This window comes from Cydia amplana, chromosome 18 (genome assembly GCF_948474715.1).
Source record: "Cydia amplana chromosome 18, ilCydAmpl1.1, whole genome shotgun sequence".
Classification (NCBI taxonomy): domain Eukaryota; kingdom Metazoa; phylum Arthropoda; class Insecta; order Lepidoptera; family Tortricidae; genus Cydia; species Cydia amplana.
In genome coordinates, this window is record NC_086086.1 from 3,193,181 (window position 1) to 3,207,071 (window position 13,891).

At 35.5% G+C, this 13,891-nt stretch overlaps 1 protein-coding gene across 1 annotated transcript in view; it reads right to left on the reverse strand.

Moving 5' to 3' along the window:
• The window catches only part of LOC134656260 (gonadotropin-releasing hormone receptor), a 430,768-nt gene that overhangs the window by 284,406 nt on the left and 132,471 nt on the right, over positions 1–13,891 (reverse strand). The gene's annotated exons all lie outside the window — the stretch shown is intronic.

Here is a 13,891-nt window from a genome sequence, read left to right on the forward strand (position 1 = left end):
ACGGCCTGGCCTTAAGCCTTGAATTAGCGAGGAAAATACTGTACCGGGATATGAGAGGAGTCCGACGTCCGGCCGCGACAAAAACAGCTACCATAAAATAGCTCTAAGGTTGTCTCGAAGAGATCGCTCTATAGCGATAAGACCGCCTGTTATCTGCCTCTACATTTAATCAATTGTTTTTTCTTTTGTATCTTTTTACCGACGTGTGCCAATAAAGAGTATTCTATCTATCTATCTAACTGTATAAAACCCCATTAAGACTATTCAACTACATGCATGCAATACTTAATACATTGGTAACTACAATAAATTCAGTAAATCGACCAAAATTAAGCAAAGTAACGAAAATCGCGTGAAATCTTTATCCGTCTAAATGGGGCTTTAAACAGCTTTTTATGTATCACTTAACACATTTATTACAGTGCTAGAGTCAGATCAATTTACCAGCGATTTTATAGCACACACGTGCAAGTATTATGTATGGTAAACGTCAAATTTCTATGAAATTATGAGCTGCAGTCTAACTCTATACGATGTAATAGTGTAACTCAAGTCACTAGTCAAATGAAATGTTCCAAACACGAAGTTTCTTGCAATGCAGTTGACAGCACCGCTTCGACGCAACAGCAACCTTGCTGCATTCGCCATCGAACGTGATTTGACATAATATGTTAGGTTCTATGATGATTGATGTAACAGAAATATTAAAAATGACGTATGAACAATCATTACTATAATTGTACTATCTGGGTCATAATAATACTAATTCAAGCTCCACTGCACTGCAGCGCGAATAATGGAATTCAGAAAATAACCTAAGAACTTAGCACAGCCATCTTTGATTTCCCATAGGGACAAGAATGTTTGTCACGCGATCACAGTACAGTTTTCTTGTTTCGTTGACTGCAAGTAATCTACAGAGTTATTTTATTCTATTCAATAGGTATTGACCAAGGAGATTTAAATTTAGAAGACAAATGTTTTGTAGTAATACTTAATACTTAAGTTTCTTTATTCAAGAAATTATTCTAGTCATCTTGTTGACCTTTGTCGTCGACCGCAGGTAAAATTATAGTAATAGACAAAACAAAACCTTTCAGGAGACGCCGACAAAGTTTTTTTACGGCCTTGATCAGCAACAACATTTGTATCTTACATTTTTGGGTTTATATCACACAAATAGCTTAGTTTTTAGTTGTCTTCTGTCTACACAAATATATTTCTTAGTTTCATATTACTTACATCCATTTGACGCCGCGTTTTTAGATAAAAATTGTCATTACTTTTCTAAAAACGCGGCAAAATTCAAATTATCGGAATCATAACACGCAGTTTTGTTCAGATTTTCTGCTCTTTCATGTGTCTAGGTATTAATTAGTAATTCCTATTTGTGTAGTATAAAAAAAACATACCTTTTACTAAAGGCTTTTGTGTGACAAGCAGCAAATTATTTCCATAAAATTATGTAACTGACAGTTATTCTAATAATTAAACAAAAAAATGTGCAGGTAACAATTGAAATACACGTACCCTACCTTCGGAAAAAAGTTCAACAGAGTAAAGAGTCTAAGTTTTAAATCCCTTATCTACTTTAATTGAACGACGTTGTTACGCCAAGGTTTCTTCAACTATCTTAACAGGCAGATTTGCAATCGGAGCACTTAATTATACCGCAGCAGAGCGAGCAGTAAATAACACCGCGTCTCCAGCATGTTTATTTATATCGTTCCTCGTCGTATTGTGCGTTTTCGTATCTTAGTAATTTATATACAAAGTATAAAACTACTAAAACAAGTACCTAGATGTTTAATAACCAGAAAACAACTGTAAGTATGTAGAAGTGTTAAATAGAACTCGTATGAGTTACTGATATGGTAAATCGGTACAAATGGTAGTCGCTACCTGGATTGGCGCTGAATGTTTCTTGAGTAGCGACCACAAACTTGAATAAAAAGGAGAGAGAAAGGTGGCCCTGGGCAAAAACGAGAGATAGAAAGAGAGGTCTATAGGGACGGTCCTTATTTAAATTATATCATTATTCGATACATTTAACACAATATGAGAAGAAATAAAACTATTAAAACGGATTATATCGCGTATATTGAAATAAATATCTAAATCATCTCGGGTCAGAGGTGTAGGGTTAGAACCGGTGTAGCTTTATCGCATATCTTTATCTTTTATTCTTTTATTGTATTTATCATTTTATTCAATATACGCGATATAACCTGTTTTAATAGTTATATTTCATGAGTAACTATCGCGGTAAGCGAAGACAATACAATATGAGAAGATCATTATTAAGATTACTAAGTCAAGGCAACGATGGTAAGTATCCCTCTAGTGTATATTTCATTCGATAGTATGACGAGCGTTTGCGTTTGCGTTTGAGTTTTGAACAGCTAAAAATAAGCAAACATTCAAAATCTTTCCGCATAAAATGGAACTAATTCAGGGAACAACGTTGCATAAAAAGTAGCATAGCCGCGTATAAACAAAAATATATCATAAACCCAACCGCGTAAGCATCAATTTTGTATAACTTTAAATATTCTACACACCAAGCAACTTCAGCTAATTTATCAGCGTGCTAGTTTTGCGAAGGCATTTTTGAACAAGCACAAAATTAAATATTTGTTGGCGTACACTAATATTTGCGTGGGCCGGTTTTGCTGGACTTTGTCCATCTTTGTTTATGTATAGGTACAGGAGTCGAATCTAGCTTGGTGTTTGTTTAAAACTACATTGGCCGACTGCCTACGTTTTGGGCCCACAATATTTATTTTACCTTAAAATGGTAAACCACTTGTTTATTTACTGGCGAAATTCTGTGGTGTAGACCTATAATGTGTTTATAACGTATTTTTAATGTATTTGAATTCGCGCAAATTAAAAAGTTAATACGTTTGTATAGACTTGTAGCCTACGTTAGTATGAAAAGGCGGCTTCAGGGCAGTCGTCACCTTTCGTCTTAAGAATTTTTCGTAGGCGAGGCTCTGAATTTAAAACAATGACACACAACACTAAAATAACAGCTATTTTAAATCTTGAGAAATTAAAAAACCGGCCAAGTGCGAGTCGGACTCGCGCACGGAGGGTTCCGCACCATCAACAAAAAATAGAGCAAAACAAGCAAAAAACGGTCACCCATCCAAGTACTGACCCCGCCCGACGTTGTATAACTTCGGTCAAAAATCACGTTTGTTGTATGGGAGCCCCACTTAAATCTTTATTTTATTCTGTTTTTAGTATTCTTGTTATAGCGGCAACAGAAATACATCATCTGTGAAAATTTCAACTGTCTAGATATCACGGTTCGTGAGATACAGCCTGGTGACAGGCGGACGGACGGACGGACGGACGGACGGATGGACGGACGGACGGACGGACAGCGGAGTCCTAGTAATAGGGTCCCGTTTTTACCCTTTGGGTACGGAACCCTAAAAAAAGAAAACATTCTTGGCGGTACTCCTCTTAAATTAAAAGACAGTTAAAAGCTTTGTTGCACCAATACCTTGCTCAGATCAGAAGAACACTTGCAACCATTAAACAGGCGGTGAAACCTTCTCCGCCCCTGTTCGTCTTCTAGGAGTGCTTATTAATTTTACGATACTAGTAAAAGAAAAACTGCAATTAACTCCCGGAGCGAAACCTCGAGGAATATTATTTTAAAACTCGTTTAAAAGTTTTGGATTATACTCTACCACTACTTCATTAAAATGATCTTGTCGAGGGTTTTAATGTTTTCCTGAAATGACAAAGCAATTAGAAGTTTACATGCTTCAAATGGGGCAAAAAAAAATTGTTTCGATAAAACCTTACACGTTACTTAAAGTCTTGTGAGTCCAATAATTCCACGTACCTACTTTATTAGCCTAAGGACTAAAATGAATTTGAAAAATTCCTTAAAATATAGTTCGTCACTGACTTAGTGTCATCATTTATTTATGCCAATTAATTTTAAAGTACTTATATGTAAACTTACGGCTAACTATTAAAAACGCGAAATCTTTCTACTTAATATACCAAAAAAAAATCAGCTATCTTTGTACTATGTAGGACGTAGGTATACCTAGTCAGCTAAAATAATATTAAATTGATTGGACCATTGATGTCAATATGTGCTACGAATCTGTTTTTGTTAGAAAAACGACCTACATTATTTTGTGAACAAACACACAAGAACAGTTATAAGGAGACACGATAGCAATTATGGGTCCTCATATCATAGATAGAAATCTGCTGAAGATAGCACATTTAGCTTCATTCAAAGGAATAAGGTGTAAAACTCCAATACCTTTGACGCCAACTGTACAGTCACCTGCAATAATATCTCTTCGAAGGCCGCTGTTACTCTTAATTTGTATACTTTTTAGGGTTCCGTAGCCAAATGGCAAAAAACGGAACCCTTATAGATTCGTCATGTCTGTCTGTCTGTCTGTCTGTCTGTCTGTCCGTCTATCTGTCCGTCCGTATGTCACAGCCACTTTTCTCCGAAACTATAAGAACTATACTGTTGAAACTTGGTAAGTAGATGTATTCTGTGAACCGCATTAAGATTTTCACACAAAAATAGAAAAAAAACAATAAATTTTTGGGGTTCCCCATACTTCGAACTGAAACTCAAATTTTTTTTTTCATCAAACCCATACGTGTGGGGTATTTATGGATAGGTCTTCAAAAATGATATTGAGGTTTCTAATATCATTTTTTTCTAAACTGAATAGTTTGCGCGAGAGACACTTCCAAAGTGGTAAAATGTGTGTCCCCCCCCCCCCCCCGTAACTTCTAAAATAACAGAATGATAAAACTAAAAAAAATATATGATGTACATTACCATGTAAACTTCCACCGAAAATTGGTTTGAACGAGATCTAGTAAGTAGTTTTTTTTATACCTACGTCATAAATCGCCTAAATACGGAACCCTTCATGGGCGAGTCCGACTCGCACTTGGCCGCTTTTTTTAATGCTTGCTTGTCGATGGTCAGTCTGCCTGTCACCGCCTAACTATTAAGATCTTGACTAATGTGTTCTGTCTTAAATAAATTATTTATAATATTTGTATAATATCTGCGTCTTTGCATTATATCATCATTTCATCATACAGTCCACACCGTTAGCTATCAGCCGCAAAAAATGTAACACGCTCTTATGGCTCTACAAATAAGATCGTGTCAAATATTTTTGCGGCCTTCGAAGAGTAACAATATTATTGCAGGCTGTACCTACCTACCATGCAGTAGCCACGTGCAAGCGACGCGCTCCCGGCGTCAAGGATGCAAATTAATTGCGATGCGCCATGCTAACTTGCTAAGTGCAAAACATAATTCCAGCCCGTCACACAAATAACACTTTAAACTTCTAATTAGAAAACACATTCAGCTGATGCGATATATGGGCTTGTTTAATTTCTAGTTTAAGTTTGTTTTATATTTTATATAATTTGCAGGTAATTTTTTTCACGACTTAGATAAGCTTTCGATAACGAAATATATAAGATGAAAGCCCATACAATTTATGATAAATTAAAAGAGGGTCTTTCAAATAGTCTTAAGCCGCTTAAAACTTCGTACCAAAATTCAATACGTTATAAACAACATTATTGTCGCAGCATGTACCCGACAGAAAGGTAGAAGATGAAGGTTGTCATCATACGTATAGTTTTTACGGGTATAAAACCAAAAAGAATTAGAAACAAGCCTTCGAGTGATTTTTTAATTCTTTTATTTTATTTTTAATTATAGGAAATTATTTTTGTAAATATAATTTACAAAACTCTTAAATATGACTGTTATTATTATATACTCACAATTTTAAGAAATTTGTAAAAAACACCAGAATATGCATTATAATTCGCCATTTTGTTTTTTAAAAGCGCAACAATATTATACTTATTTATCAAACTCGCGCAATAAAATAAAGTAAGTACCAACAAGAAAGCGTACACAACGTACAAATAAGTCCAACAAACACATAACTGCCTTTTTAGGGTTCCGTAGCCAAATGGCAAAAAACGGAACCCTTATAGATTCGTCATGTCTGTCTGTCTGTCTGTCCGTCTGTCCGTGTATGTCACAGTCACTTTTCTCCGAAACTATAAGAACTATACTGTTGAAACTTGGTAAGTAGATGTATTCTGTGAACCGCATTAAGATTTTCACACAAAAATAGAAAAAAAACAATAAATTTTTGGGGTTCCCTATACTTAGAACTGAAACTCAAAATTTTTTTTTCATCAAACCTATACGTGTGGGGTATCTATGGATAGGTCTTCAAAAATGATATTGAGGTTTCTAATATCATTTTTTTCTAAACTAAATAGTTTGCGCGAGAGACACTTCCAAAGTGGTAAAATGTGTGTCCCCCCCCCCCCCCCCTGTAACTTCTAAAATAACAGAATGATAAAACTAAAAAAAATATATGATGTACATTACCGTGTAAACTTCCACCGAAAATTAGTTTTAACGAGATCTAGTAAGTAGTTTTTTTTTAATACGTCATAAATCGCCTAAATACGGAACCCTTCATGGGCGAGTCCGACTCGCACTTGGCCGCTTTTTTTGCCATTACAGTAGACGGATAAAACGCAACTTACTCGTCCATGCTCTCATGTCTACATATTTCACTAAAACTATTTACCCTATAGTATGCTCTATGAATGTCAAATGGGGTAAAGTTTTCAAGAAGAATAAATGTAGTTTATTTCGCAAAGGGACGTGATAAAGTACAGAATTTGGCTGGAATATTTTTTATAGTTTCTCCCCTATCACTTTTCATGCACGTCGTATGTAATACTAGCTTTTGCCCGCGACTTCCTCTGCGTGGATTTAGTAATTTGGGTAGCTTATTATTTATCCAATCTGCTTTTTATCGATTCCCCGTACAAATTTCCACCCCCCTTTTCACCCCCTTTAAGGATGTCTTCTGGGATAAAAACTACCCTATGTCCTTCCCAGGGATTCACAATATCTCTATAGGTACCAAATTTTAACTAAATCGGTTCAGCGGTTTAAGTGTAACAGACAGACAGACAGACACACTTTCGCATTTATAATATTAATATATAGTAGGTTCAACGCCAAAGACCGATTAATCGGTCACAGACCACAGAGCAACATCGACCTACGTGCGTATACATAAAGTTCAACTTCAGTTTTGACACTTCAATGATGTGGCGTCTGAGTGACAGCTTTTGTGTTTGACACGGCGTGGAAAGGTTCCAGGTCGAGCCATATAACTTGTATAAAATATTAAAGACTATCCTTTTTTAGTTCCAATTTTCACCACCGCATGCGCTTCGATCGCTTTACTTACCACCATGTACTTCGCACGTAGCCAATACCTGTGTATTGATGTAGTCTTTTTCTTAGGTACCTTTGAGTGAGTAACAACGATTAATGTGTAATATACAGAATACTACTCATATAGAAAATAACAGTCTCTTGTTACCTAGATAATGCTGATTTATTTTCCCGATTTCGTTGTTGGCTCCAAAGTAAAAGTTGTTCAGTATAAGCAACATAATTATTATACACCTTTGTAACATTTAAGTTTACAACTAGGTAGGTATACAACTAGGGACCAATCAATTTATTTTAATCATAAAGTAGGTAAACGAGCAGACCAATCGCCTGATTGTAAGCAACTACCCTTGATACCCGAGGGCTCCTCTACACGATGGGCCAGCGCCGGCCACTCCAAGGGACGCATCCATGCGGTAGAATGAGATAGCAATATCACTTGCTCCCTCTAACGCATAAATACGTCCCTTGGAGTGGCCGGCGCTGGCCCATCGTGTGTCGGAAATAGAATACTAGAATAATCTAAGCCACAGGAGGGCTTTTTCTGTCTCGATACATGACATGTTTCAGTTTATAATAAAACATTGGCGTAAAAAAAACGAAGGATCAAAAAACAAAAGCCGTGAATTTAAACCATGCGTGACCTTAATCTGGCCATTATACACAAAAACCTTTTACGGAAAATCCTATGAATCAATCACGTATTTTGAACGTACATTATCGTGGGCATAACCACAGATACTTTTAAACCCTTTATAATATTAACAAGGGTAAAGTGTAGGCTGATTACATATTGACTTACTTAAAATACATGGAAACCATAAAAAATAATTATTTATTTACAAACAAGATATATACAGTGGTATTACTAAAAGAAATTAAAAACTAGCTTAAATCTAAAATAGGCCCTTGAGGCATTGTACCAAGGATGCTGGCGACATTTCCTCGCTGTATCGCAATGCTGATACGTTGTGCGAGGTAGCCGCCAGCTCTTCGGTCACCATTAGTATAATAGTAAAGTATCGGTAGGCTTACAAATATTAGTGAGATAATGTTTAGTACTTTTAATTAAAATCCTTTGCAGTAAATAATTTAAGGATGACTCACGCTTACCGGGCCGGGGCTGGGCCACAGCTTCCGGCGCTTCGATTACTATGGAAAGCACCACGTGATCACCGATCAGCCGTCATAGAAAACTACAAGTCGGACGCCTCGGCCTGGGCACGGCCCGGTCTAGCGTGACTCATTTATTATTTCATAAATTTATAATAATACAATGTGTCTATCTTTTTCACATTGGAAGTGATCTTTACCCAATGTAGAGTATCTAACTATACTTATTAAAAGTCCTGAATATGGACTAGGAATTATTAATATGTAGGTACGTACTCACTTTTTAATAAGACATCATGCATTCCGTATTTTTAAATAAAGGGACTATATTCCAGTATTATCTCCAGATTTTATTCTCGCGTATTAGTCTCCAAATGCATACCTAATAATATACATATATTGCATGGCTGCAATAAACATACATATGTTTATTGCAGCCATGCACAAACTCGCGCTTGCATATTACGTTCATGTTCTTTGTTCACGGATGGGGGAAGTTGTCACTCATAAAAATTGCTATTTAGTTATTTCAATAAAATTATTAAAAACATATATATAAGTATTTGATTTCTTGTATTTTCTTACATCTTGATTTACGTCTACAGCTCGCCCTGGTAGTAGTCTGGTGGACTTCACTCTGCTACTTTAATTCACTGGTTGCTTATCGCCTATCCCATGTCACTTTCTGACAACATACGTTTACTAGATTAATGCTTTGTCACGTCGCGACATGCGCGATAAGCAACCGTGGTAACAGTCAGCATCAATAGTAGGATGAAACAACGCGTCAAAAGTGTATATCACCCTGTGTCTAATACTTTTCCAAATAGAATGCAATCTCTACAATTCTCGTTCAAAACTATCTGCTACAGTCTAATTACTCTTCATATTTTACTTACTATAGTTCAAGATATTGAAACAATATTTACCGTATTAGTATTAAATAAGTTTTGGAACTCCAAAACGACCTTTGCGACTGAATTAGGTACATACTTATATAAATTCATATTTTAAGTTGTTGAATTAAGAAAGAAACTGAACAATACACTACATATTCATGTAGTATGTAAACGAAGATGCATGTGAGAATGCTCCAGCGTGCCGTAGTCCAGTACAACTCCTCACAAAATAAAGGACCTTAAAGATACCTAGACATCATTCAAATTAAGATCCTAATTAAGTTGCCATAAGGTTTATATTGCCTTGAACCTTCTCAGTTCTAAACTTTTTATTCCCAGGTCACGTATTGTTAAAGTGCAGACTCGAGTACGTATATGCGGGAGATTTTTCACAAAGATTTCGTATAGCACTTGGAATATTTTGTATAGAGTGGAGGGCGTATGTAAATTTCATTTAAAATATTGTGCACCTATATTACACAATAGAAAACCTTTAAATAAAAAATACGATGGTTCAAATAAATCATGGCTTTTCAAGTATTGGGGCGTATCCGGCGGAGGGCGAAGGGTGTTCAAGGAAGGAAACTTGGATGGGAGGAACACTATTAACATTAAAAAATAACAACGCCTTATTTAATAAAATGTGAAATGTACCATTTCAATGGCCTATATAAATAAATATTTTGATTTAATTTAATTTCTGTTGGAACTTATAAACCAAACAGGTTGTAAACCTTATGCCATGAGCTGGCGACTATTTGGTTTTGCCTGTGGTTTTCTATTTTGTCAGTGTACTTGAACACATGAATATATATATCGTTTTTCTGTCTGCACATATAATGTTTTACTCTATTCAATCCTGGTAGAATTTCACTCCAAACCCAATAATTTCATTAAATAACAAATTAATATAACACATTTTTTTTTACTTTCTATTTATGTCACACAGGTCACACTAGTTTGATTTTACCTTATTGACACTATAAATTCCTCTTACTTTTGTACCTATAAGTATTTCGTACTGATTAAGTACCTGTACAAGACTTCAAAGAGAAAAGTCTAGTAAACTTCCGCGTACAAAATTCCTCATTCCTTGAATTATTTTTGAAATAAGAATCAAAGAATTTCGTAATAACGCTGAAGTAGTGAATAGAATTTAAAATTGCGATCAGAACGGACTAAGCAAATAAACGCGTGCAGGAAAAGCTCGTTTGTAAAATAGCGCAAACATTTGCAAATCAGTATGGAGATCTCAGCCTGACTGTTGATGTAACTTAATAATGAAATATATACCTACATTTTCTTTATTGTCAAAAAAGTATGGATAGCCAAGTGACTGGTTAGATCATTTTCCCAAAATCATAATTTACCTGTAGCATAATTTCTATTCGCATTTTTTCCTATTCTTAATTTACACTAGACGCATTAATTCCTAACATGATTTTTCCATTCGCATATTTTCCCATTAGACAATTTAGCCACTCACAAATATTTCTTACGGCGTTTATTCTATAATAAAAAAATCGATTATCCCACCCCACTTCCTTTTCAAAAAACATTTAGTTCTTAACTTAGCTAGACCTCCTATTTCTAGGCGGTTTGCCCTTCGGGCATCTAAAGCTACCTAACGAACCTAACCTAGGTACCTACCTATTAATTTAGTGTGACGTCCATGAAAAACATTACACTTTGGGGAAAAAAGTGTAGGTAGGTTAGGTTCGTTAGGTAGCTTCAGATGCCCGAAGGGCAAACCGCCCAGAAATAGGAGCCCCGCGAAGCTACAGGTAAATTATGATTTCGGGAAAATGATCTAACCAGTCAGCCAAGTTATATGTAAAATTAAAGAATTTATTACTATTAACTTTTATTCTTATACAGATTCAAGTTTTACAACTAGATCAAAATGCTATAAATTCTTTGAAGCATGCATTTTTCTTTACTGTTTATTGTTCCCTATGACCTCTCTACGGCTACCATCAGTTTGGCACTGACATAAACGCCGTCGAGAACGTAATTTACTTTCTATACATCTCGCTCGTACTCGCATATTAGTGCAAACGAGATGTATAGAAAGTAAATTACGTTCTCGATAGCGTAAATGTCCGTTTTGACACTGTCAGTGTCAAACAAGAGCCCAAGTTTATTCAAGTTATCAATTGTTGGTATTATACCAAAATTGAAAAATATATTGAAAGTTGCCGACTGACGGCGTCACAATGGCAGCCATCTTAAGCCTCACATTGTTAATAGAAAGATCAGCATCATGGGTTCACGCTTCTTTATTATCAATTGAAGTCAGCTGTATAATTGATTTTCTACGCCGTCGACCCCCTTTTCCATTTTCCTGAAGGTAAAGATTATATTGAAAGCGAGAACGCATTATATTTTCAAGGGTGAGGTTTAGCTGTCTATTCAAAAAGCTGCCATAAATTCTATCCCTAGTGTAAATTTCATTAGATAGCGTGACGTGACGCACGCGTTTGCGTTAAGTCTTATTTTGTATGGGATTTTGAGATTCCAAAAATTTTGAGTTTTGAGTTTGTGTCGTCCCGCTTGGCGCGCTGTTCAAAATGATACTTACTTAATGCAAACGCGTACGTCCGTCATGCTATCGAATGAATTTTACACTACTACACTAATTTTACACACTTCAGACCTGCTAGCATGACATGCGTTCTCGCGCGTGACTACAATACATCTAGCGCGGCTACAAGTATGGACTCGCGCGCGAGAACGCAACTCATGCTAGCCGGTCTGAACTCGCGAATCTCGACTTCGCACAGAGTCCAAATAATGAAATTGGGGAATAAAACAAAGCGTGGTATCATTATTAGATTTATTTTATAGATTTTACAGTTTTTTAACCTTAGTCGCCTTGTTTCTGTTGAAAAAGAATATCAGTGTTTGTTAACATAATTGTGCAACAACATATAAAATACTTTTATGAATTAAAGAGCTAAATGGCTTTGCCGTATATGATCGTTAGTAATACCCATAAGGTTTGATTTCTTATTCACAATAGTTCAATCGTTTTTAACTGTACACTTACATTAAGTAAATACACGATGAAGTGATTATCTATTTAACCTACTATTATAACATTGAGATTATATTACGAATATGCTCTTATGTCTTTACATAGAAAATGATTCTAAGTAGAGAATAAAACCCATTATTTACAGTCTACGTGGTTATATTAACGAGCATATTTTTTCTTAATATAACAATGATTATATAGCTAATCACAGTTTCTGTAATTTTTAATTAAAAATATAATTATTACGATCAAAGTCAGGTAAACACTTGAACCTTTGACAGTTTGTTATGAATCATAACTTATGATAATTTTTAAACATACAGAAGGGCTATGATGGCCGTCTCTTTATCATTTGTCACCATGCCTGTCACGTTCTAACAACTATGTAAGTGCGAAAGTGTCGCATGACATGACAGGTGATAAAAATACGACCATGATACCGCTACAGGAATCTGACAAATTTGAACCCCTCATTTTTCAAGTCGGTTAAAAATGGTTATTCGTGCAAGTATTGTCCTTTAAACATGTGTTTAACAATTCAAATGTAACTTTTGACCAGTGTTGCCAACTTTATTTTTATCAACCCACCAAATAAGGCCGTATTAACCACCAGAAAACCACTAAACTTTGTCGGGCTCTCAAACCACCAGAATTCCACTAGAAATTACAGTGCGACACAAAACATTACTTATTCATGAGCGACAACCATCTGCGATACTTGTGAAATGTCGCGTGCTTAAGCGTAGTGTTATATATACTTGGTCAACCAGATCTTGACAGTAGAAAAAGGCGGCAAATTTGAAAAATGTAGGCACGAAGGGATATCGTCCCATAGAAAATTTGAATTTCGCGCCTTTTTTTACTGACAAGATTTGGTTGACCAGCTATAGCTGCAAACTCGCTATAGTAAAATCACTAGGTTCTTTAATTCGCCCGTTGGAACGCGGTAGGGCGTTCAACTCGCGGTGTGGTAAAGGAAAGCGGGAAAATATTAGATTTTAAATTTAAAACAGAGTAGGAATAATTAAAAATAATAAAATAGAGTACTTAGATTTTGATTTGCTATGACCCGACAGATTTGATTTGAGCAATGTTGCCTACATCCTAAACTTAAACCATGTTTGAAGTTCCGGGCCTAAATGCTCATTTTTAACTATAACGTATACAGAGCATTTTATGAATCACACTAGCGGTTAAATTACGTAAATTACCACTAACTGGAACAATCTAATCCACTATAAAATCCACTAGCCACTAAAACCAAAAAAATCTCGCTGTAAGGCATGCCTAAACCACCAGATCTAGTGGAAAATCCACTAAGTTGGCAACACTGCTTTTGACTTAAATTAAATAGGTATTTATGTATTCTAGTTCAAATTAAACAAAATTGGATTTAACATAACTAAACGTAAACTCATGTGATGCTAGGATGTGGCAAGGAAAGTATCCAACCCGTGTTTCTAACTGTTCATCTAAATATTTAAAAATATATTTGAAATAGACTGCAATAACCTGATAATTTAATACAAAGGTAGGTAC